This window comes from Sitophilus oryzae, unplaced genomic scaffold, assembly GCF_002938485.1.
Source record: "Sitophilus oryzae breed Bouriz unplaced genomic scaffold, Soryzae_2.0 scaffold_1000_pilon_pilon, whole genome shotgun sequence".
Lineage (NCBI taxonomy): Eukaryota > Metazoa > Arthropoda > Insecta > Coleoptera > Curculionidae > Sitophilus > Sitophilus oryzae.
Window position 1 is genome coordinate 99572 of NW_022145617.1, and position 25723 is coordinate 125294.

The 25723-nt window shown below is 31.2% G+C and overlaps 1 protein-coding gene and 1 long non-coding RNA gene across 2 annotated transcripts in view; one reads left to right on the top strand and one right to left on the bottom strand.

The window, feature by feature from the left end:
- The first annotated feature begins 1626 nt into the window (after positions 1–1626).
- LOC115891161 (putative fatty acyl-CoA reductase CG5065) overlaps positions 1627–25723 on the top strand; it is a 49809-nt gene continuing 25712 nt past the window's right edge. The window contains exon 1 of the mRNA XM_030911805.1: positions 1627–1805. The gene's annotated coding sequence lies outside the window, so the exon portion shown is untranslated. The remainder of the gene's footprint in view (positions 1806–25723) is intronic.
- On the bottom strand, positions 21814–23838 carry LOC115891402. The gene is made up of 2 exons (XR_004051839.1): positions 23665–23838; positions 21814–21973 (listed from the first exon to the last, which is right to left on the bottom strand). It is a non-coding gene; the product is annotated as an uncharacterized LOC115891402 (long non-coding RNA).

A 25723-nucleotide genomic window follows, 5' to 3' on the forward strand; every position in this document is an offset into this window, starting at 1 on the left:
GTCACTCTTCGTGTTTCAAGGAGCTGTTGTTGCACCTGAACAGCATTAAGATGCCGATTTCTTATTATTGTTGACACAATAAAGCAGTCATTACGATCCGTTGTATATCTCTTTCCACCAGTTCCAGGTCGCCTACGAAAGGATCGAGTCTCCTCATATCGTTCACACACTCTTGCGTGTCATATGCAGTTGCCGAGCTTCTGTTTAAGTCCATTTTCAATTAAAGCGATTACTTTGGCAGCTTTTTTCCGTGATGTATGCATTAAATTGAAACACTAAACAAACAATGAAACACAACAAATCAAACAATGAAAGAACAATGTGCAAAATTCGATTACAAAGTAACAGTAAAGTAGTAATTGCAATATTTGATAAGTTTTTTATTCTTATTGTCACCACAATACAAATGCCTTTCATTCACATTTCTACGCATAAGTACAAACGATAAGTACTTTAGATAAATTTATACTCATATTAAAGCATGTTAAATTGTCTTTGAAACAGCTCATATTTTTTTCTTGGTCTGATAAATAGATTCTAAAAGACACAGTTAAAGTCAAAAGTTTACAGGGGGCCAATTTCTATGCACGCAAGTTTATATCATAATTATGCAAACTCAGGGATAGGAAGAGGTGGACCAATTGCATAGGCCTCCTCGATCACCTGAACTATCCGTTTTAGATTGTTTTGTGCGGTATGGTTAACAACAAAAAGCTTTCATTGAAATGTACAAGAAAAGTTATGAATCAAGACAGGCACTCGAAGAGGCAGTACAGGAGAAGTTTAATAATGTCGACTGACCATTCTGTAGCTTGTAATTCAGTTTTCAAAAAAAAAATAATTTTATGTAATCAAAACTATGCCGGATTTTAACATTGGCTTAAATAACTTAAAGTGTATATAATAATATTAGTTTTTAAATTTTAAGTTGTTTAATGTAAATTGTAAAGAACCGTTTAATAAAATATTATCTATAGTCTTTTTATAAGTTTTAAATCCTAATAGAATAAGAATACTATCCCAACTAAGTGAAATTAGTCAAAAAAGATAAGAATTGGCTATAACTTAGTAATTTTTCGAAAAAATATATTATAGTTTATACCGCTGGAAAGCTCTTAACATAATGTTTTTTTTAAGTCATGGCCAACTATTGTTTCCAATTACAAAAATGTGTGTTTGTGTCATATATCAAAAATAACAAACATTAGAAAAAAACGGAGAACACAATCTCATGAAGGATGTGATTATCTACAACTTTTATCTGAAAACTTTTTGTCTAAAATAGATTTAATGGAATTAGTGAGCATTTTTAAGATAGCCGAAATTTACAATTTGACCGACTCTTTAGCTTCAATAGTAGTTTCCAAGATACCCATAGAGAACATCGTAGAAAACTCACCCTGTATCTAAACATATCCTAATATGAAATTAATAAAACCGCGTATAAGGGAACCGCGCAAAATAAATCACTAGTGTCAAACGTGCAAGGAGGATTCTTGTATTATATCGACCATACTTTACAACTGAGTAAACGGACTTTACTCTATCCTCGACTCACCCTGTACATTATCGACCGTCGCCGCCTTGTTTATTTAACATCATCTTTCGATAAAAATCGATTGATTTAACCGCCTCAAAGTGGTTCCTCTACTTCTTAATGTCGATGCGGCGGTACTATACGCCCGAACCGCAGCTTTCATTGAAATAGTTGAGTTTCATAAGTGACCAGTTGTGCTCCGGTGATCAACATCTTTAGTACTACCTAACGCCAACAACCTACTTGTTTTGTGTTTGTTTTGTATTCGGTAAGTACCTTAATCTATTACTGTTTACTTTTCTTATTATATTATATTATATTATATTTTTAATTTTCTTTTGGTCTTCGAATAAATTTATTTCTAGCAAAAAAAAACGCAACGGAAAAATGTTTCGTTAAGTTTAAAGCGTGATATTTTTTTAGTAAGAAAACTTTAGTATTTGACTTATTATAGAGGGTTAATCGAAGAGTTATATTTTACCCTATCTTTAAAACACCCTGTGCAATAATTTCGTGAGCAAATTTTCCTAAAACATTATTTTTCGGTCAGAACTATTTCTCCTGAATATGTTGTTTTTTGACTAATGTTAGCACATGCCTTAGTTAATTTTTAAGAGCAAGATGAACTTGCCACAAACATTTTGCAATTTATTCAATTATCGTTGCTTTTTGATGTTATCATTCATAATTACGAGGTGGCTTTGGTGACTATTATTGTGTACGATTTAATATGGTTCTTAGTGTCGAAGCTTGTGCAAAAATCATTGGTCTTGTTAAAGATGGTCGAAATTATGAATATTCTCTAGGTCCTTGAAGAAGGATAGGAAAATATAACAATATATTTGCAGGCTCATTGGCAGTATAACCGACTTCTACAGACAGTTATAGCAGCCGGTGGAAGCAATACAAAGTATAAGAGTATTTTTTTACAAGTTTTTTGTTTGTTTGTACTTTGTACACTTCGTTATTTACAGTTGTGTTTTTTAATAGATATCCTTAGTTCTGTTAGTGTTACTACTATTTATTAAAACCAAGCCTGTATCGTTACTTTTTAACGTTTTTTTTAAATTTTAATATAAAGTTCTAATACAGTGACGATATGGCATTACGACAATAGTCTCCAAAGCCCACCTCGTGATATTAAAAAATAACATCATAAAGTAATGACGTTAGATAAGTTGAAAAAATTGCAAATTGTTGGTGGCAAGTTCATTTCGCTTTTAAAAACTAACCAAGGTATGTGTTGACATGAGTCAAAAACAAAATTCTCAGGAGACATGGTATTCTGATCGAAAAATATTGTTTTGGGAAAATTCAATTAACCCTGTATAATCAGCCAAATACTAAAGTTTATAAAAAACTGAGTTTACGAATTAAAGTTGATAGATTTATATAGTTTGCTAAAAAAATCCTATTTATTATTAATACAATAAATTATTAATTTATTTTTATTAGTTGATATGAAAATAGGGCTAAAAATAACAAAAATATAACACTTCAACTTAACGAAAAAAAATTCGCTTTTTTGCATTGATTAGCTATTTCTGTTTTTGTATATGTTGTGATTTAATATTACCTAAGGATAACATCAATTTCTAAACTTAATATCTCATAATATATTATCTATTTAATTATCTGTTATTATTATTTTACCAGTAAATTTTTAATAGGAATATATCTACTAAATTAGCATTTAACTGTCTTGTTTGTAAAAAAAATGTTTGTAATAGGTATCAGAAAATATATTAATAATTACATAATATAAATATAATTGGTACAGAGCAATAAACAATAATTGAAATAATAATTAATTATTTCTATTCTAATTTTGCCCGTTTGGTTGGCAATTTTAGAAATTCGAATATTTATAGGTTGTTAACTAGGAATGTCAATTTTTTGACGATATTTAAATTCGTTTTCCATTATAATGAAAGTTTAATCAAAACGAGATAAGAAATAAATGAATTTAATCTGACGGTTTTCTCATTTTTTTAATTTACTTGTTGAATTAGTGTTTAAAAATATATAGCATATAAAGCCAGTATCTGAGACGGCTCAGTGATGAGGTGTTCTACAGCATTACTCATTTTTAGACTTTTTATGGGTTAAATGTGAGACACTCTTTTCTGTATGCTGACTTTTTTAGGCGTACTTTTGTAGGAGAAATAATTTTGTATTTAAATGGTTTGAACTATACAGGGTGCTACAAATTCGAGGTACGAGCATTGGTATCTCGAAAACCGTAATAGATACGAAGATGGTTAAAATGGGCCAAAGTTGCCTCCTTGGGATATTCACCAAGACGCCATCAAAAAATTTTTAAAAAATCAAGGATTATTGAGTTTTTTGGAAAAAAACGAATTTTTTAAAACTTAATTTTATGTTTCCTGTCGTTACTTTTTAGAAAATCAAAAAACTAATTGCACATTCTGATAGCCACTTTATTAGGACTATCTAAGAGTATATTTCAAATTAGATGATAATTTATGAGATACAGAGGCCAACTTAATTTGTTTAAATACGGACCTGCATTTTTTATTTCAGGTTTTGAAAGAACTCGGTCTCCTGAGTACAGTGATATGCCACACTTGATATTCTTTTTTATTTTGGGTACCTTAACAATAACAAAACTATTTGATTATTATTTAAGATAATTTTAAGTCCGACTCTGGTTTTTTAAATTATTTAATCTGACTATATTCATCGCAACAATATTGATCAGCGCTAATTAACATTGTATAAGAAAAATCGAGCCATTTGAAAGATTCAAATAAATAATGTCTAGGTTAGCAATTTAAAGATATTCTTATTAACTCTTTTTATTGTGAATTTGAAATCTCAATGTCTAATCTAATCTAATAATAAACATAATATTAATCGTAGTAATTATAAAAAATCAACTTTTACAAACTAGTTTCTAATGCTCTACATGTTCGAATGGGTTCGCTCGTTCAATCTTATTTATAGCTCTTTGAACATATCTTCTTCTATACTTCCGAATGCATTTTGTACTATTTATTGTAAATGTTGAAATGTATTGATTTCATTTTTACAAATGAAGTCAAGAAATTCCCCCCTCTTCGCTCTTTGGCGACAGATCCAGGAACCTCGCCATTATACTGCTCCACCATTTCAAATCCATCTTCCGGAGAAATAACTTGATTGTTTATATTATATCATATTTATATTATTTATTTTATATTATTTTTTATTATTTTGTTGCGTTTGATTTTCCTTATTCAATATTTTACCCCACGTCATTGTTAAGTTGGAAACCTTATCAATATTGTAACGTATTATATTATATAAATCTATTCATGATTAAATATTTAGAAAAGAAAACATAACCGGACTTGACATTAGTTTAAATAAATTGTGTTCAAATGTCCAAAACACAAAAATAATATTAAGTGTGGCATATCATTGTACTCATGAGACAGAGTTCTTTCAAAACCTGAAATATAAAATGCAGGTCCGTATTTAAAAAAAATAAGTTGGTCTCTGTATCTCACAAATTATCAGCTAATTTGAAAATCTAAAAATACTATCAGATAGCCCTGATATAAAGTGGCTATGAGAATGTGCCATTAGTTTTTTGATTCCCTCAACATCCCCCCCTTCGAATCTATTACGGTTTCCAAGATACCAACGCTCGTACCTCGAATTTGTAGCACCCTATTATAAATAAAAATGAAACCTTTAAAAAATGCCTCATTCTACACCACTTGACACTAAGTATACTTTGAAATTCGACTTCATAAAGATAGATATGTGCATATTTTAGTAGGTATAATTCTTTTTTACAGTTATGTTAGTATATGGAATTAAAAAATGACTAATAAGCGGGTAATCTTTAATTTGCAATGTTTGCATTGTAAAAGGACATTCTTTGCATACTGATTTTTGGTTTAGACAACTGTTCAACAGCAAAAGCTCGTTTGAGTACACAATGAACAGTAAATATTATTTTTAAGCATATTAAGTAAATTGATGATTACTCGTATATTGCATAAACCAAACCAGTTGACTACCAAGTTTGAAGTATTTTACTATTGAATAATAATTCATTTTAAATTGATATACTCGTATAAAATCAAGAAAACTTTCTAATACAATTTTTTAATGCATTAATAATAATAACATACAAGTAGTTATACGACATCAGTAATGATTTATACCGGGTGACGCATCGACGTTGGAAATATAGGTAATCCCATGCAAATTTTGAACTTTCGAAATAATGGCTCCCGTATTGATTTTATAGCGAAGTCGTAAATAGTTTTTTAAAGGTCTGCATACGCTGAATAAACATGCCAAATTTGAACAATTTTGAACAAGCCAATTTTAACTACTTTAAGAAAAACTGTAACTATATTTGATATCAATTAAATTTTTAGTTACGTAATCGAGGGCGTGATTTTTAAATTCATGGATGCCAACTATGGACATATAAGGCGCCGAGCTGATTATAACTCTGTTTTTTTTCTCAGGTAAGATTTCGACAGACGATGACAGAAAAAAAGCAGATGACTTCCATACCAATCCATTTATTTCACTAAAAAAAGTTTCTAATATTTTTTAAGTTAACTATGGATGGGTTTATAAATAAATACGTCATGCGTCGTCTCTTGTTGTTTTTAACCAGTTTTATTGGTTTATTTCAAAAATGACAGATCATATTTCAATATTATTGGTTTGACGCAACGATGAACGAAAAACGGACGCCTATGCGTATGAACTCGACTTAAGATTTTTGAGAGTTGTCAAACTCTTGCCAAATTATAGGTTATAATTTAGTGTCAAATTATGTCAAATAGAAATGATAAATATTTTGCATTTTGCATTTTGGACTGTGTTGTTACATGTGTTTCGTGTTTTTTTTTAAATTAAGTGGAGGAAAACTCGAGGGAAAATTAAGTGTTGACCCAGACCATAGTTTAGAGTTAATATTCGGTGCACAGAGACCGCCAGAGATACAGTTTGCCAGAGACTATGGCCAGAGAGTTGTATTAGCCACAAATAAAGTTGTATACCATCTCGTATATCGTATATGGTACCAAAAACTGGAGTATCTGTAAAATAACATCACACGATAGGTAAATAATACATTTTAGTACTGCAGAAAAAAATAAGATTAAAGTTAATTAACCAAGATTAGATGTTTTCAGTTTCATACAGTTTTTTTTCACAATATTTTGAAGTAATCACTTGTCACTCAAAATTTAAATATATTAATTATGCGTTCCAATTGTACCAACTTATTTCTTTGTAAAATAAAATAAACTATTTTGAAATTAAAATGACAGACACATCTATCACTGTCAAGGATCTTGTCCTAGGACTATAACTGGAATTTAAATTTCGCGCTGGAGGTTCAGATTGCTGTCTCGTCTGTGTGTAAAAATGTCTGTCCTGTCATTTATTTCCTGACATTGTCATTCGTTTTGGCACTTTCATTTTGTATTGCGACTTTTTGATTTAAATAAATAGTGTTGTGATATTTTAAGCTTTTAAATGTCTACTAGCGGACCTTGCAGTCGAACATTGTTTTTTTTAGAATCTATGTTAGTGCGAAGTGGTACAAGATAGCTTAATTGCCGTAAAAAACTCTTCGCAGCTTTATTAGAATATTTTAAGAATATAAACGGAAAGCGGGGGAGCGGTAGTAATGGCCCTTTATGTCCCTTAAGTGCTGTTGAGAATGTAAGTTTTGTTGATGTAAATAATAACTGTTTACATATTTGAAATGCATCTCCCCTACTCTCTTTAAAATATACGTTGCAGTCGCTTTAAAAAATTGGAAAAGAAAGATCCGTGGTATGGGCATAGAGATTGACAATGAATGTTTGTTCACACTTCAACTCGCAGACGATCAAATAATAGTTGCCAATGACAAAGATGATATGCAATATATGCTAAGAAAACTTATTGAAGAATACGGAGCATGGGGCTTGACAGTTAACATAGTCAAAACAAAATATCTATGTATAGGCGCACAAGAAGGAAACTTGAACTTGGACAACGGTCACAAAATTAAGCAGTGTGATGACACTGGAACTGACGGCAGAGAAATAGAGAAAAGGATTATCAACGCGAAAAAAATAATCGGATGTCTAAATGGAATATTATGGAGCAAATCAATAACAAAGCGAAGAAAATTCAATATATATGAAACCATGATAAAGAGCAACCTCCTGTATTGAGCAGAAACATGGAGAATAACTGAGAGATACAAGAAGGGGATAGAGGCCGTAGAAATGGATGTCATTCGAAGATCAATGGGAATTTCAAGACAACAACGAATAAGAAATAATACCATAAAACAACAAATGGGTATAGAAGATACGATAACACAGGATATAGAGAAAAAGCAGCTGATCTGGTATCGGACATGTAGAGCGAATGAAGGACACTAGATGGCCCAAGAAAATAATCAATTGGCAACCAAAGGGCAGAAGAAAACAGGGAAGACCGAAACTGGAATGGCAAAAAAGCGTACACAAAGCGATGAGTGAAAGAAACCTGTCAACAGAGGATTGTACGAATATAAATAAAAAAGGAGGGATATATATATATATATATATATATATATATATATATATATATATATATATATATATATATATATATATATATATATATATATATATATATATATATATATATATATATATATTATATATATATATATATATATATATATATATATATATATATATATATATATTTGAAATTAATTTATTTTTGTCTCCTAAAATATTTTGATTAAAAGAAAATGTATAAAAATGGACAACGCTGTACCGGTCAAGCTTAATAACTCGACTAAAAGTTTATTTGGTAAGAACTGTATTTTTAAATTAAAACCGAACAGGTAACCTTGCAAAACCAGTCAAATGTCAATATATCTTAAATTGTCAACATGTTCAAATGAGGCAAAAGCCTAACATTTAGAAAATAAAATTTGACATTCGCAAAATCAAAGCTTGACAACTTAACTTGCCTGGTTTTGCATTGTTTCCTGTTCAGATTTAGTTTTAAAATAAATACAGTTTTTCTTAAATTAGTCTAAATCGGCTTGTTCAAGATTGTTCAAATTTGGCACCTTTATTTAGAATTAGCATTAATTTACGAATTACGTCTATTAGGTCTTACTTTTAATTAACGAATTACGTCTATTAGGAGCACCCTGTATACCCTTTCTCAATGTAAACAAAGACGTAAACATACCAGTTGTTTTTTAAGCAACATTCTTAATGTTTGGTGGTTCAAGGCAAATCCGTACCGATCTAAAAACTATACGGGCGGCGTGTTATTTAATAAGTGTCAGTGGAATTTTTCTCGATCATTAAAGAGAATTTCGTTGCAGCGTCCTACTTTCCTTAGGGGCACTTTCAAATATTGACCATGATATATTCCTTTTATATGTAGATTAATAGAAAACGGTTTGTTGTGTTTCATTTACTTTGTTTCTCAAAATTTAAAATTCTAATATTAAGAATACAAAGAGAAATAGGGTTGAATGATGGATGCCTTTCACTGTCAAAAAACTTGGTCCATATTATGATTGAATGTAGTAAAGTAAAAAATATGCATAGGTAATAATTTATCAAATACTAAAATACTAAAAAACTGTATCTAAATACAAGATACAAGATGAAATTAAAAAAAAATATTTCAAATATAAGATGAAAATACGTATTTTGTATTTTATAGGTATCTGTATTTCAAATACTTGTATCTGAAATAAGTAACCATAGATAAAGGAAACACAAGTTTAGATTGGCAAGCTCGGCTTGCCGCCAAAACTTAATTGTTTTGGAGCATAGGTAGGTACCTTTGAATAAGAAGACTAAGGAAGGAGCATATCAAAAATCTTAGGTACACCGCGATGGGCCTCAAATATGGCCGACTTTAAATTCCGGTTTATCAGTGCCGTTCTAATTTTATTTAAAAAATGTAAAACTATGATGTAGGGTAGACGTGGGGTAGACTCAATAATTTGTTGTTTTATTTTACGTTCTGAATAAATGTTGGTAGTTATTAAAATTGTTATAAAAATATATAATTCTAATACAAATAGATAAGTTATAATAAGTATTTATTAACACAAACATCCGATACGCTACTGAAGCAGGTAAGTCAAATTCTTGAGTCAAATTAACGTATCTAAATTCTTTGACATCTAATCTTTGACAAGTAATAAATAAAAGCTAAAATGCAAGAAAAATATATAATTTAGTTAATTTAAGTGAATTTCATAAATGATCGGTTTACTACACGTATGTATATTATATAGTCACTTACTAGCGAAAAGTTGTTCCATTATTTCACTCAATTTTTGCCGAGATCTACCGCACGCTACACAACCAACTATTTTAGAGTCTTTTTCGATAAATTGCGATAGTGTCACTGTTAATTTAAGTTCTGCCACAATTTCCATCTAGATTTACTACCTTTATACAACTATCAATAGTAGAATAAATAATAAATAACGTAAAATAAGCTCCGTAAAGACTGACAAATCCACAAAATTTCAAATCAAATTCAAATGTGTCAAATGAATCGTCAAACAGAACTGTCAAGGATCCCCACCCTAGAGAGCTTTTATGACGGCTTTTCCGCCCACCATGCATGAATACATGGATAGCATTATGCTCCTTCCTTAGTCTTCTTATTCAAAGGTAGGTACTACCTACCTACGCTGTAGGGCGCTGCTATAGCGGCTGCTAAGAACAACCGCCAAACAAGAACAGAAATAATTTTCTCTTGTCATAGTCAGAATCTTCAAAAGTTATAAAATCTTTCAAAATTTAAATCGCCCTCGTGAAAAAATAGCGAAAAGTGTTTAAAGCGTCCATTTTCAAAGTAATTATTGCAAAAGATAGCAATAATTATTTTGAAATTTGTGAGTTTAATTTAAATTTTATTTACTCAAACCCGTGATAATTGTGAAAAAGTGGCATTAAAAACTTAAAAAGCTGTGTGAACTGTGAAATGCAAAAACCATCGTGGATTGTGACATAACGTCGGTTTCCAATGTTTTATAAGTATTTCATACATGTCCCTTATATAAAATAAAGTTTCTTATATGCAACACAATGTATTTTATTTAAAAAATAAGAAAATAATAATAAATTTGAATAAATAATATTTGGCGACATAATTCCGCAAAAAACCAAACCGTTCAGAAATTATCAAAAGCTTTGGAGAGCGACCGTTGTAAAGAATAGCGCAAAATAGTATTTACATTCTCCTTACAATAAATAGGCACTTTCGAATCTAAATTTGTTTCTTTTATCTATGTAAGTCACACCTCTATTTAGTACAGTCTACAGTCTCTATTTGGCACAGACGCCTCTATTAAATAGTAGCAGTAACTCCTAGAAGATATATCTTTTAGGAGTTACTGGTAGTAGCCGTTATTTTTTTCAGATATGAATATGCTACAATCATTCTTATTTTTTTCTATTTTTGTTAAACATTGGAACTATTTTCCTTTACACAATGGCTAAATTATTTTTCAAATCGTTTGAATCGGTAACTGCAAGTGACGTTGCATTAAGCAGTTATAAATTAGGTACTATGCCTATATATCATAAATGGTATAAGTTCTGTAATGCACTTTTAATGTGATGACAAGAGTTCTTAATACGCCACAGTGAACAAATAATAGTAAACTAGCAATTTGTGCATGGTTTATTACAGTGTTATATTGAATATGTTAATATTATACAGTTTAATAAACCCAGACATAATGTAAAAAAAAGACTTTAATTTTATGTTGTCAGTTTTCGAATAAATGAATAATAACAGAAAAAACATACAATGGAAATAAATGCCTCGCAACGCAATTCATTCGCTACAAAAAGTTGAAAAACCAAGTCACTTACTTTACCTTGTCCAGGACTCAGAACTCCAATGTATGGATATCGTGTTGGCGAATCATCAATTCGAGTGAGGAGGGTCATGGTCAGGTCCTCACAATAGGGATTGATCTCAAATCCAAGAGAGATTTATCCTTTATTATAGATTTGGGAAAACACCAGTTTCAGGTCAAAGGAGAGACCAAGTTAAAGGGGTGGAGAAAATGGAAATAGATCCTTCAGCTTCCACCTCACGGGTACCTCAGCCGGAGACAAGCTCCTTGACTGTGAAGGGCACGACGGGCACGAACCCCAACCTAAGGAGGGTGTATACACCCTGCAGCCACAGGAAAATCCTCAAGTATAGTTGTTATAGACTGTATGACGAGTTATAACTCAAGGAAGGGGGACACAATAGATCTTTAAGGTAGCAGTGATAACACCCCCCCCCCTTCAACTCATTCTACATTCTACAACGCCCTTCTTTCACTACAAGAAGTTGTGAGAAGTCATGTAAAACCAAGTCACTTATTTTAGTTAGGTTAGGTTAGGTGTCAATTATAACCAATTGCCTATTGACGTTTATAGTGACCGTATCAATATTAAACAACTTTTATTTTTAATTAGTAAAATATTTTGCTCTGCAATTGCGATTCTACTTACATGTCGAATTGATATTCTGTTGTATATTAGTTATTTATCTTTGATTTAATGATACAGAGGAAATGTCTGAAGTGTTTGATAAAGTATTAAATGACGATATATAAAACATTGGAGAGTATTATCTTTCATGCCTTTCATGAATATATTCAAAAAGGCAAAATTACACATTGCTTTATTTTCTTTAGATTATAACTTATTAATCCGCCACTAACCACTAACTAATCCTGGAGTTTTTCACATTTTTAAAAGTCCATTTCACTCGTCCGAAAAAGTAGCAAAATAAGCGTTCGGCATTTAACGTTTTATTTAAAACTGGCTAGGTATATTTACACAAATGAAGAAGAAAATTAAAGATAAAGAGTTATACTATATCCGTATTGTAGCACATTTTTAGAAAACTTTTTATTTTTAAGATTTTGATGGTAAAACATCAACAAAATATTCCTTATGTGTGGACTAAATTTTCTTGAAAATAAAGACAATTGAAAATTCCGTTACAATACCGAAATAGATTGAAATTTTGTGATTACAGTGATATATAATTTATATGGTTTTGTAACAGATTGCTCGCTAATGCTGAAGCTCTGCAAACCTTAATCAAAGCACGTGTGTTAGTTCAGTCATTGGGGATCAAAAAAGGGGCCTGCTTGGAAAAAAGTCCGGAAGTTTTGAAACTTTGCAGGTTTATAGGTTTTGGGGTCCCTAACTAAAATCCATAAAATGCACACTTCCAGACTTGCCGCCGGCACCACCATCTTGCCAAGATGGCGCCCAAAATTGGTATTTTGCGAATATCTCGAAAACTATACGTTTTTCGCGAAAATTTGAGGAGAGCAAAATTAAAGAGAATAAAATTTCCTATAAAAAAGGTTTCATGAAAATTTTCGCTAAAGTCAACTGTTTAGGCACAAAATCCCTGGAAATTTTACAATTTTGCGTAAAATATGATATATTATGTATAGTCGATTTTCCGAAATCGAATGTCGATTAGGGTTCACTAAAACTAGTTTTAGTTTTGGTTTCTTCAATTTTGTCATAAAACAGTGGCGTATCATTAATTCGCGTATTAATTTATGAATAATTAATTGTCGTGCTGGACAGCATTCATGGCGAACTTACCACCAGGTTCAGCATTGTTCTGGTTGTACCAAAGATGCCGATGAATGGGGTTGGAAGAAAACAAAAACAGGCATTACTCCAGTCACAACGTTGAAAGATCCAGCTCCAAAATCCCTTTTTTATTCCTTTTTTATCAGGCATTTTTATCCTGTAAATGCAAAACCAACGACTATGGTAAAGCCTGCCGATGCAGAAAAGCAGGATTAAAATGTTCAATGATTTGTGTATACTGCAAGCGAAAATCCTGTGACAACGTCACTGAAGTGTCACTCGATGAATCCGATGAAGAGGAGTTGGACTTGCCTGTAGATATCCCTCTGGCGGCTGAAGATGAAGAGTGGGACGTAATGAGAGACCACCCTGATGAGCCCAGCACAGCAGACACGATCGACTTTGACATCCATGAGCCAGATCCGTCGGGCTTGTGCAGATAAGTTAAAGTTTTTAATTTATCTAGTGGAGTAGGCCTCCGGGGAGACCACGTTAAAATAAACGCGCCATATACTTTACCTCTTGGGTGGTGTGGAAACAAGTACACATTTTCAATAATTAAAATTAATTATTCCTAAATTAATGAGCGAATTAATGATACGCCACTGTTTTATAACAAAATTGAAGAAACTAAACTAAAACTAGTTTATAGTCTGTCCAACGAGAAGATCCTTGACAGTGATAGATGTGTCTGTCATTTTAATTTCAAAGTAGTTTATTTTATTTTACAAAGAAATAAGTTGGTACAACTGGAACGCATAGATATATTTAAAATTTGATTGACAAGATGACAAATGATTACTTCAAAATATTGTGAAAAAAACTGTATAAACTGAAAAAATGTAATCGAGTTATTTTTTTATTTAATAAAAACGGTATTTGTTAATACAAAACAAACAAGAACAAGACACTACATACCAAAAAAAATATAAAAAAGAACTATTATTTACTTTCAAGCTTTATGAAACTACCCGCATTTATGACTATATTTATCAATATAACTTATGTACAAATACAAATTTGTAATATTCCACAGGAATAAATAAAACAACATAGGTAAATAAAACAAACTATTTTATTAATAATAACACCTACCAAATTTTATACCTTAAAGGTTGATTAATTAACTTTAATCTTAATTTTTTTAAACCAATACCTTTTGACATTATTTTTCTGCAGTACTAAAATCCATTATTTACCTATCGTGTGATGTCGATATTTTACAGCTGCTCCAGTTTTTAATATGTGTTTAGTTTGATCCTTCTAGCATATACGAGATGCACTTATCTACGACGAAATGGTATACAAACTTTATCGATGGCAACTTCATTGGTGTATAAGACTTTCTGCCTGGGCAGCGAGTATTAACCATGAACTGTGCTATGGGTCTACAGTTAATTTTCACTCGATTTTTCCTCCACTTGACTTCAAAAGACACAAAACACACGTAATAATACGAATCAAAATGCATCATCTTCCAAAAACGCAGAGTATTTAACAAACGTTGACACGAAATTATAACCTATAATTTGGCAAGACTTTGACAAGCATCAAAAATGACAAAATCTAAAGAGCGACTTCATACGCATCGGCGTCCGTTTGTCGTTCATCGTTCCGTCAAACCAATAAAATTGAAATACGATCTGTCATTTTTTAAATAAACCAATAAAACTGGTTAAAAACAACAAGACACGACGCATGACGCATTTATATTTAAACCAATCCATAGATAACTTAAAAATTATTAGAAACTTTTTTTAGTAAAATAAATAGATTGGTATGGGACGTCATCTGCTTTTCTTCTGTCATCGTCTGTCGAAATCTTACCTGAGAAAAAAAAACAGAGTATATTTTATTAATAATAACACCTACCAAATTTTATACCTTAAAGGTTATTAATTAACTTTAATCTTAATTTTTTTAAACCAATACCTTTTGACATTATTTTTCTGCAGTACTAAAATCCATTATTTACCTATCGTGTGATGTCGATATTTTACAGCTGCTCCAGTTTTTAATATGTGTTTAGTTTGATCCTTCTACCATATACGAGATGCACTTATCTACGACGAAATGGTATACAAACTTTATCGATGGCAACTTCATTGGTGTATAAGACTTTCTGCCTGGGCAGCGAGTATTTATTAACCATGTACTGTGCTATGGGTCTACAGTTAATTTTCACTCGATTTTTCCTCCACTTGACTTCAAAAGACACAAAACACACGTAATAATACGAATCAAAATGCATCATCTTCCAAAACGCAGAGTATTTAACAAACGTTGACACGAAATTATAACCTATAATTTGGCAAGACTTTGACAAGCGTCAAAAATGACAAAAATCTAAAGGCGACTTCATACGCATCGGCGTCCGTTTGTTGTTCATCGTTCCGTCAAACCAATAAAATTGAAATACGATCTGTCATTTTTTAAATAAACCAATAAAACTGGTTAAAAACAACAAGACACGACGCATGACGCATTTATATTTAAACCCATCCATAGACAACTTAAAAATTATTAGAAACTTTTTTTAGTAAAATAAATAGATTGGTATGGGACGTCATCTGCTTTTCTTCTGTCATCGTCTGTGGAAATCTTACCTGAGAAAAAAAACAGAGTATAGTGAACCCTAATCGACATTTGATTTCGGAAAATCGACTATACATAATATATCATATTTTACGCAAAATTGTAAAATTTCCAGGGATTTTGTGCCTAAACGGTTGACTAGCGAAAATTTTCATGAAACCTTTTTTATAGAAAATTTTATTTTCTTTAATTTTGCTCTCCTTAAATTTTTACGAAAAACGCAAAGTTTTCGAGATATTCACAAAATACCGATTTTGGGCGCCATCTTGGCAAGATGGCGGCGCCGGCGGCCAGTCTGGAAATGTGCATTTTTTGGATTTTAGTTACGGACCCCAAAACCTATAAACCTGCAAAGTTGCAAAACTTCCGGACTTTTTTCCAAGCAAAAATCCCCAATGACTGAACTATGTTTGGAATTTTTGGGTGTGGCTTAACACGACAGGATCGGGCTGTGGCAGAAAGTCTTAGGCAGATTTCTGAAATATAATATTTATTTCCTTCGGCCACACACTCGCTTTACCCGACCCTTGAGAGTGACAGCGTAATAGACTCTAAAAATTTCGCGATTCTGAATTCTATTCTGAATTTCTGAATTCTTCCTTTAAATTCGTTGTAAAATTTTTCAATCTTATAGAACTTGATCAACGTGTACAATTCTTACAAATAATATTAATCTAACAAAGGTGTGCAAACAATTAAAAGCCGTAGAAAACACAGAAATAGCTGTGTGAATCGAACCGCGGCCGTCAACCGTAATAGTCTGGCGATCATTCTAAAAAATTTACACTCTTCCGTAATGGAACGAAGCACATTATTAATACCAGTACGTGCTCATTCATATACTAACATTAAAATACTATTTTTTACTAAACTAATACTACTATAACCGACACGGTAAACGAACAACTTAAAATGTTTATATATTTTATAGTAATTTATTTATTGTTATTTTATAGTTTATTTCTTGTAGTTCAACGTATTATTTATTATTTGTTATAGTGGGCCGATTTTGACGATTTCAAAAAAATATGTTCCTAAATTATTTGACTCTTTAGATTCTTATAGTTTTATTATTTTTTAATATTTTTGCTACTAGATGTATTGGTTATTTGTGTAACTAATACAAAAAGAACATATTTGATGCACAACACGAGTTTTGCAATCATACTGAGTGCAACAAATATGCTTTTTGCGCGTGTTGTACACAATTTTTTTTCTTCGATTGAATTGAAAGTTTTATTTAAATATTTATTAAAAAGTTTTTACAGTAATTCACAGAATAATATTACCACTAACAATGACACTATAAACGAATATTTTTGTTAATAACTTTTTTTGCGTTGATTTTAATTTTAATGTCGCAGTTTGAACAATTCACTAAGATAATTGATGGCCAAACTTCTTTTCCAGTAATCTTTTGACTACTAGAATTTTATTCTCATTTTTTGCCCCGTGGAGGTCTCGGGTTCTTGTTCTTCACATAAAATTCTTTTCCGGAATGTTGCTGCGAGGTCTCCAGTACTGGTACTTGGTATACCTTCCAGCAAGGCAGCTGCCTATCTTGCCTAGGGCGGCACATTTTGGAAAATAATATTTACTTAATTGTATATATAATGTAATGAATTACTAAAATCAAATCAAAACTCCTATTACATTTTTTTGCACCTGTTAGTATTTTTTTAAGACGAAGACCATTCGAATTTACTATTATTTACCTATGATTTTGCCCAAGAGATATGTCAAGGAAGAAATTCTTCAAAAGAATAGGCACATTTTATAATTTTTAATTTAAAGTTATTTTTTTTGTATTTTGTATGTTTTATTGTCACCATTTTACATTTGACGCAGATCCTAGCACAGCAGCAGACATACTGCATCCTCTAATTACACGAGCTTATCTAACATCATCCCAGATGAATGGAAACAGGGTCTCATTATTAAACTCCCTAAAAAAGAAGATACCACTAACTGTGACAACTGGAGAGGTATTGTTTCGTTAAACACCATTCACAAGATAATATCCTCTATAGTTCATTTAAGGTTAAACTCCTATATAGAGCCTACTCTGAGAGAGAACCAAGCTGGTTTCGGACCGAACCACTCGTGCATTGACCATATTAACACATTGCGCATTATCATAGAGCAGTCAATAGAATTTAGGTCACCTTTATTCTTATTATTCATAGATTTCGTCAAAGCTTTTGACAGTATCCCCATGCGATGGTATGGAAAACTCTAAAAGAAAAAGGTGTTCCGGAAAAACTAATTAATATAATCAAGGAACTCTACAGAAACACAGAATGCAATGTGCTGCACAACGGTAGAACCAGCGACAGTTTTAACTTAGAGACAGGAGTAAAGCAGGGTTGCACATTATCGCCGCTTTTATTTAATATCGTGCTCGACAGCGTTTTGACTAAAGCCACAGCAAACATTAGGGGAATACAATGGACTCTGACATCGCATCTGACGGATCTTGATTATGCTGATGATATCTGTCTCACAACGCAATCCTTCAAAGACATGGAAATGATGCTCAGACGCCTAAAAACAGAAGCAGACGAAGTAGGATTAAGCATAAACATCGACAAAACAAAGTCAATGCGCATTAACACAAACAACAACACTCCATTCAATGTAGGAATCAAACATGTCGAGAATGTAACAGAGTTTACTTACCTTGGAAGTATTGTAACAGCAAACGGTGGCTCAGACGCGGATATTGTCAGCAGGATCAGGAAGGCGCCGCGAGCCTTTGGCCAAGTAAAATCAGTTTGGACCTCCCGTCAACTCTCCATACAAACAAAATTAAGAATATTCAATTCCAACGTCATACCAGTTTTATTATATGGCTGCGAGACATGGAGAGTGACAAAAATATCCATCAACCGTCCACAGGTATTTATCAATCGCTGCTTGCGGAAAATACTGAAAATCTTTTGGCTAGACACTATACATAACACCGACCTGCTTCATCTTACAAACCAACAAGAAGTAGGCATTGAAATCCGCAAAAGAAAATGGGGTTGGATAGGTCACACTTTGCGGAAACCTGATAGTAATATAGCGAGATCAGCGTTGGAGTGGAATCCCCAAGGAAAAAGAAAGCAAGGACGACCTGCTCAAACATGGAGACGTTCCATACTGGATTAGCTTCAACAAGTAGGGTCAACATGGAAGGAAGCAAAAACAACTGACAAAAACAGAACCCGATGGAGAGCTTTCACTGAAGCCCTTTGCTCCGCATAGGAGATATAGGATCCTATATACATATACCGCATGATCGAAAAAAAACGGCGTCCAGTTGGCTGGGAAATGACGATCAATGACATTTCCCATATAAATTTACATATAAAATGACAGCGACCTTCATTTCATAGCCATCGCTGACGCCATTTTTTTTCGATCATACCGTATTATATACTGTCTATTTATTCTAAGATATGTTATTATTAGGTCTCCACAAAAAAATATACATGTTGTACCAAAAAATTGTCAACCAATGGGAAAATATTTTATAATTTAGTTATTGAACATAGTTTTCACAGATTTTCTTCAGCATGTCATTCAATATCATTAATCATAATGTCGTACGATATTCTACCAAAAAGCTTCTAATGATATGCAAAAAGTAGGATCAGGCAATTAAATATTCAAAAAATTTAAAAAAATTTGAATTCAATTTAACATCTATTTAATCAAGTTTCATAATTATACCGGGACTTTCAAAAATAACTCATTCTCAATTAATTTTCGAAAAAAAAATAAAAAAAATTCGTAGGAATGGCACAAGAAAAAATGAATCAAATAAAATATTTTCCAATGCTGTTATTTTAACTTATCTTCTGTACGAAAAATGTTAATTCTCACTTTGATACAATGGCCTATACACAACAAAAAATCATTCGAAGTAACTTTATAGACTTTCTAAATGATCTGATGACAAAAAAATCTACAAACCATTGCAACAAGTTTGATATAAAAATTAACATTTTATTTTTAACATGTTGTGTTAAATTTTTACATGTAAGTGTCATGGCAGTTGTCGCATTACATGGTGTCGTTTTTTTTTAAAGAGCAATAACTTTTTTTTGAACTCAACGAAATAAATTCCATTTGTTACCTGTACTAGGTATTAAAAATTTACTTGAGAAAACCAAAAATTGGAAGCTAATTTGCATTTTATTGGCCATATTAAAATAAACAAATTATATTCGTTTCGGCAACTTTTTAAACAGCTTTATTGAAGCGAAACTACCTACAATATATCACATCGATTACGAAAATCTTCTTTATAAAATTATCCAGTGGAATTTTACAAAGTCGAAAGCGTTCTTAATCGTAGTTTAATAAGGAACTACGACATATAGGTACTATTTTATACCAGTTAGTTGCATCTTCCTCGGCGACAATCAAGTACCACTATTAGGTAAACTGCATATTTTATGCACTTACAGAGTGGCCTAGTAGTGCTCTTGGTTTCCTTATGTTGTTAATCACACTAAAGTATATCAATATAGTTAATGATGTTACGTCAAAATGATTTTTGAATTGAGATATGTCAAAAGTATTATAAACTGGGAAATGTCCGCGACTTGAACGTTATACCTAAGGTTTCTATATTCCTTTTATAACCAATATTATACAAGATGGTAAACATATATTAGCAATTTTTGATATACTAGGATTACACGTAGACCAAATACGTGTATTAAATGTTATTTTTCTTTATAAATTCATACGTGAAATAGAACCGTTTATTAAATGTTATTTTTACATACAAATTTATACGTATACAGGAAACGAAATTTAGTAATATAAGCAGTTAGCATTATTGTTTTTCATTAATATGAAGAATTTTTGAATCAGTATAAACAAAGGTTTTAATTACTTTTCTTTAAGTTACTTAAGAATTACCACATAATGGTGACATAAGTTATTATACCCTATGGCCTGTATTATATAGCATAATATTGCAATCTTCAAGTAACTTAAAAGTAAAAAGTTTGTTTTTACTGCTTCAAAAATCCTTCGTATTAATTAAAACAATAATTCTCTATAGGTGGTTAAATTACTAAATCTAATTACCTATAGTACATTTTTTATGGATAATGGTAGGATTTTTCATAAATAAGTATATAAAACTTAATTGGAAATCATCTTTAATAGCATCTTGAAAATTAGAGACATGTACCGTAAACTTTTCAAATTTCAATCCTTCATATTTTCTCAATGACTCGACCGATTTTCAAAAACCCAACAGGGAAATATAGAGAATAGAAAGCTCTTTTCATTGCGGTGCCACTTAACCCTCTTCCCATTTGAAAAAAGTTTGGGGATGACACCCCCGCTTAGAGGGTTGAAGATTTGGCAATCATTTTTGGGGCAAAAGTTGTCCCCCTCCCAAACAAAAATGACGTGTTTTTGGATTTTTTGAAAAAAAATACCCTGGTCGTTATGCCTTGCGGAACGTTTTTGATGGGCCACCCTGTATACGTATACCATAGATCTTATGTATAAGATTAAAGATTATTGCAAATAACTTTAAAATGCCTATTCCCAATGAAACGAAATTCAAGACAAAAGTACAATTTAACGCCTCTTCAATAAAACTTTTGCATAAAATTTGACCTTTTCAAAATTTACATGGGATTTCCTATGTCCCTAGTCCTATGCACCACACGGCATATTGAATATATAAGCCAAGTCTGACACCGTTTCTTTTTTCGATCATATGGTATTTTAATTAGAATTAATTGATTTAAATGCTCTCACATATTAAAATATAGATAATTTGTAATTATATTTTCAATTAAACCAAGTGCATTTCATTCCATGGGGCATAATTAAACGATTTGCACTTTTCAGTCAATGTAGGTAAATAAAAATTAGTGATATTATTAAGAATATCATTAACCTAGTGGTAATTCATTATAATTTGACCTCAAGCGTCACAGTTGTCGAGCTAAAACATACATTTTAATATTTATGAAACTTACTAAATTACTAACTAATAGATCTATCAATTAACTAACAAAAAAAACGTCATTTTTCAACAGAGTATATTACATAGCTTCACAAATAACCAATCTATGAATAAATTAAACTAAATGTATGTTTAATTTGATGTCTCCTAATTATACTTAGTTATCAACGTTGAAACAGATGCGTATATTTGGAGGTCTTCACAAGAGAGAATAATAATCTGGAATAAAAGAATGAATAAATATTACAAATAATGTATAACAAACATACAGTGTGTCAAAAAAAATTGTATAAATAACTTCGGTTTATCCTAATGGATACAATAATTTCAACAGGTGACATAAAAGCTCTTCTTTTAATTCAAAATGTGTAAAAATCCGTTACAGCCTTGAAAGTTCAAAGAGTACGTTTTATTAGGGTAGAGGGCACTGCTAGTAGTACTTTTTTAGGCTCAACTTTCGTTTAGCTGAAATCTGTTATATAAAAAATGACTTTATATATGCGTTCTAGAAGGTGTTAGTAGTACAAACATACAAAAAGTTTCCTGCGGAAATGCGTCATTTTCATTTTTCGGATTTTAGTATAGCCGAAATCTGTTACATCAAAACTAGTCTTCCGGGTGTGTTTTAGACATTTTTCTAAACATAAAAACACAAAAAAGTGTCTGCCGGAATTTTTTATTTTTATTTTACATAAAAAAATACTTTGACTTTAGAATAGCGGAAATCAGTTACATGAAAAATGAACTGAAATTTGTTTTACACGAGCCTGTACGAGCAAAGAAATACAAAAAAATTCCTGCGGAAATGTGTCAATGTCATTTTGTGCACTTTGTTTTTCATACATTTTTCAGTTTAGAAGCTTACAGGACCCGGGAGCGAATAGGGGTGCTGGATGGGGTAAAACATCTTTCGGAGAAATAACAATTCTTGTAGAATAGATAATATAGGTTCTTGTAAACTATAAGTACCTCGGAATGTTGCACTTATTCTTGTTTTTTATTAATGCTTTACGTAAATAGGGGTGCTTCAAAACAAAAAATCATTGGATCATGCAGTTTTCTTTTATATTTTAATAGTTAACTGTAATTTTGCAAAAATATTAGATTGGTTAGCATTTGGGTTGCTTTGGTTAGATTTTCTATGTGGAGGGTGTTAAGCTGTGGTTTTTTTATTTTAATAATTAACTGTGATTTTGTAAAAATATTATTAGATTTATTATTAGATTGGTTAGCATTTTAGACACTTTTAAATTTTTTGGTTCAAAAGTGATAAAAAGATAATTTTTATATGCTTACAAAAATGAAAAATGAAAATCAAGCATTTTTTATTTTCCTGAGTTTGTAAACGCTTCTAAAAGGCAAAAATATATTTATTTTTTATATAACTGATTACAGCTATTCTAAAGTCTATTAAATTTCCTCAGAAAATGGATACAGTTTATTTCCGCAGGACAATTTTTATTTACCTCAATTCGTGAATGCTTCTAAAAGGCAAAAATATATTTATTTTTTATATAACTGATTTCAGCTATTCTAAAGTCTAATAAATTTCCTTAGAAAATAAAAACAGCTTATTTCCGCAGGAAAATTTTTGTAGTTATATGTTCAGAAAAATATTAAAAATAAAACGCAAAATGTATTTTTTTATAGCTGATTTCAGTTATTCTAAAGTGCGAAATTTGGGAATTACGCATTTCCGCAGGAAAATTTGTGTTTTCCATGACTCACAGTAGCTTTTTAAAGACAATTTTTTTTTTCTAATAACTGATTTCACCTAAACGAAAGTTGACCCATTTTTTATCCTAATAGATAAAGTAATGTTAACAGATGGCATAAAAACTAGGACTTTTTCACTTTAAAAAGGTTTTCATTAAAATCAACTGAAATACATTAATAATTAATATACTTACAAATTTAAAGCAGAATCAAGCATTTGGACACTGATTGTCCCTTAAATGTTTCTTAGCTAAAAATACGAAAAAGTAGACCTGAATTACTAGGTTGGCTATCATTAAACATACAAGAATGAGTGAGTAAATATTGAGCATACGCATCAATGCGGCAATTCAAACGTAACAATGACATTGTCATTTGACATTTTTTAAAACTAATTGTCAAATTTAGACTTAATAACAATACAATTCGAAAACAATACCTTTTTATAAGATACATGGTCCGGCAATAGTGTGTCAGACATTTGTATACAGGGTGGTGCACCTCATTCGCCTCAGTTGATTATACGAAAACGGAAAGATGTAGAAACAAAAATTTTATGGGTATATGTAGAGAGGCAATGTGCATAATTTACAATTATTTTGAAATGTACAAGGTATGTCAGAACTAAGATCCAAACCAAAGTTATATTTTTTCTTATGGAATACCCGGAATTTTATTTCATTTTTGGATTCTTGGGTATAAAATGTTATGTTAATGTAAATATGCATGCTATAATAAAAAAGTTTGTCAACACCCTGTACATTACTTTTCAGAGTTAATTCTTGTGCTGACTTTCAAGCCAGAGAAATAAACTTTACTTATACTTTTCGTATACCGGGTGTTTCGAAAAATCTGGTCATTGATTAATCACGATCCTGCTTAAAGTGCTTGACGTAAAAGGCTGATTTTTGGAAAACGGATTGACTTTAGGGTGTAGAGTTCGATAAGAAGGGATTTTTCGAAACTCGAATTCTAAGGGGATAAAAAAAAATAAAACCGGTCAGTTTTTCGGAAAAACTCTTAAACACGTAATATATTTTATTTTGTTGTTTTACACATTTTAAGATTTTTTAAAAATGTATACAGGGTGTTTCATAAAATATGACCAATGAGTAATAACGATTCTGCTTAAAGAAAAAAAAATATATACTATAAATCGACGTTTAAAGCTGATTTTTGGCAAACGGATTGACTGTGGGGTGTAGAGGTTCGATAAGGAGGGGTTTCTCGATTGTTTTTTCTCATGCTGACATAAATGTGAGAAAATTTTATCCAGTTTGAATGTTAATGGAAATTATTTGCTTTATCATCATCATTACAAATGATTAATTCGACGCGAACGAAGTCGCGGGTACACGGTAGTAAACTATATATAATTTACCTATTTTTTTAATAAATATTATTACTATTACTTATTATTAGTATTAGTCTAACCTACAGCAATTTCAAATAAAGAAATAATGGTATTTAAGATAATTAAAAAAAAAAATAATTTTAAGAAGTTTTAACATCCTGTAACTATGCATTTCCATACCCATGTTTATAGGAATCAATGATTATTTATTTAAAACTTTCGCAAGTTAATGATATTAAATTTTTCTAAAGGTTGCTATTAGACTTGGATCAAGGCAAATTAACAAAATTGGGTTTATCACATCTAGGAGGCCGAAATCGACAAAATATTAAGAGGCAACTTCTAATCAGCATTAAACTGCTTACACTATTTCGCAACAACAAGAAAAACTAAAATCAGTGGCGTACCTTGTTTTTTTTACCATTTTAAAATTCTTAAATAATTCTGGTAATTTAAAAAAAACAAATATTTAATACTTTACTATCAGAATATAAACGAAAAAAAAAGTCTTTGACCTGACCCGGATTCGAACTCTGAATCAGCGGTTCGTGGTCGGAAACTCCACGCACTGCGCTATGGAGACATGTTCGATTTATATTCAATACTAGAATTTGAAGAACTAATAAAAATAAAGGGTCTTCTTTTAATGCGCAGTAGGGAACGCATCGTTTACCGGCAGCCAGACGGGCCGCATGCTGTTCAAGAGAGCATAGTAAAAGATATATCAAAGAGCCAGATGTCTTAAAATACTTGTTTTTCCGACGTTGCTAGCTCTCGTACTAAATCTTGTAAATAGACATACTAGTTCTTACGAAACCAAAATTCATTTTGTACTTGATATGTAAATACAGCTATTTTTTTGTAATTTGATCTGGTATCACTTTAAATCAAGTACTCTC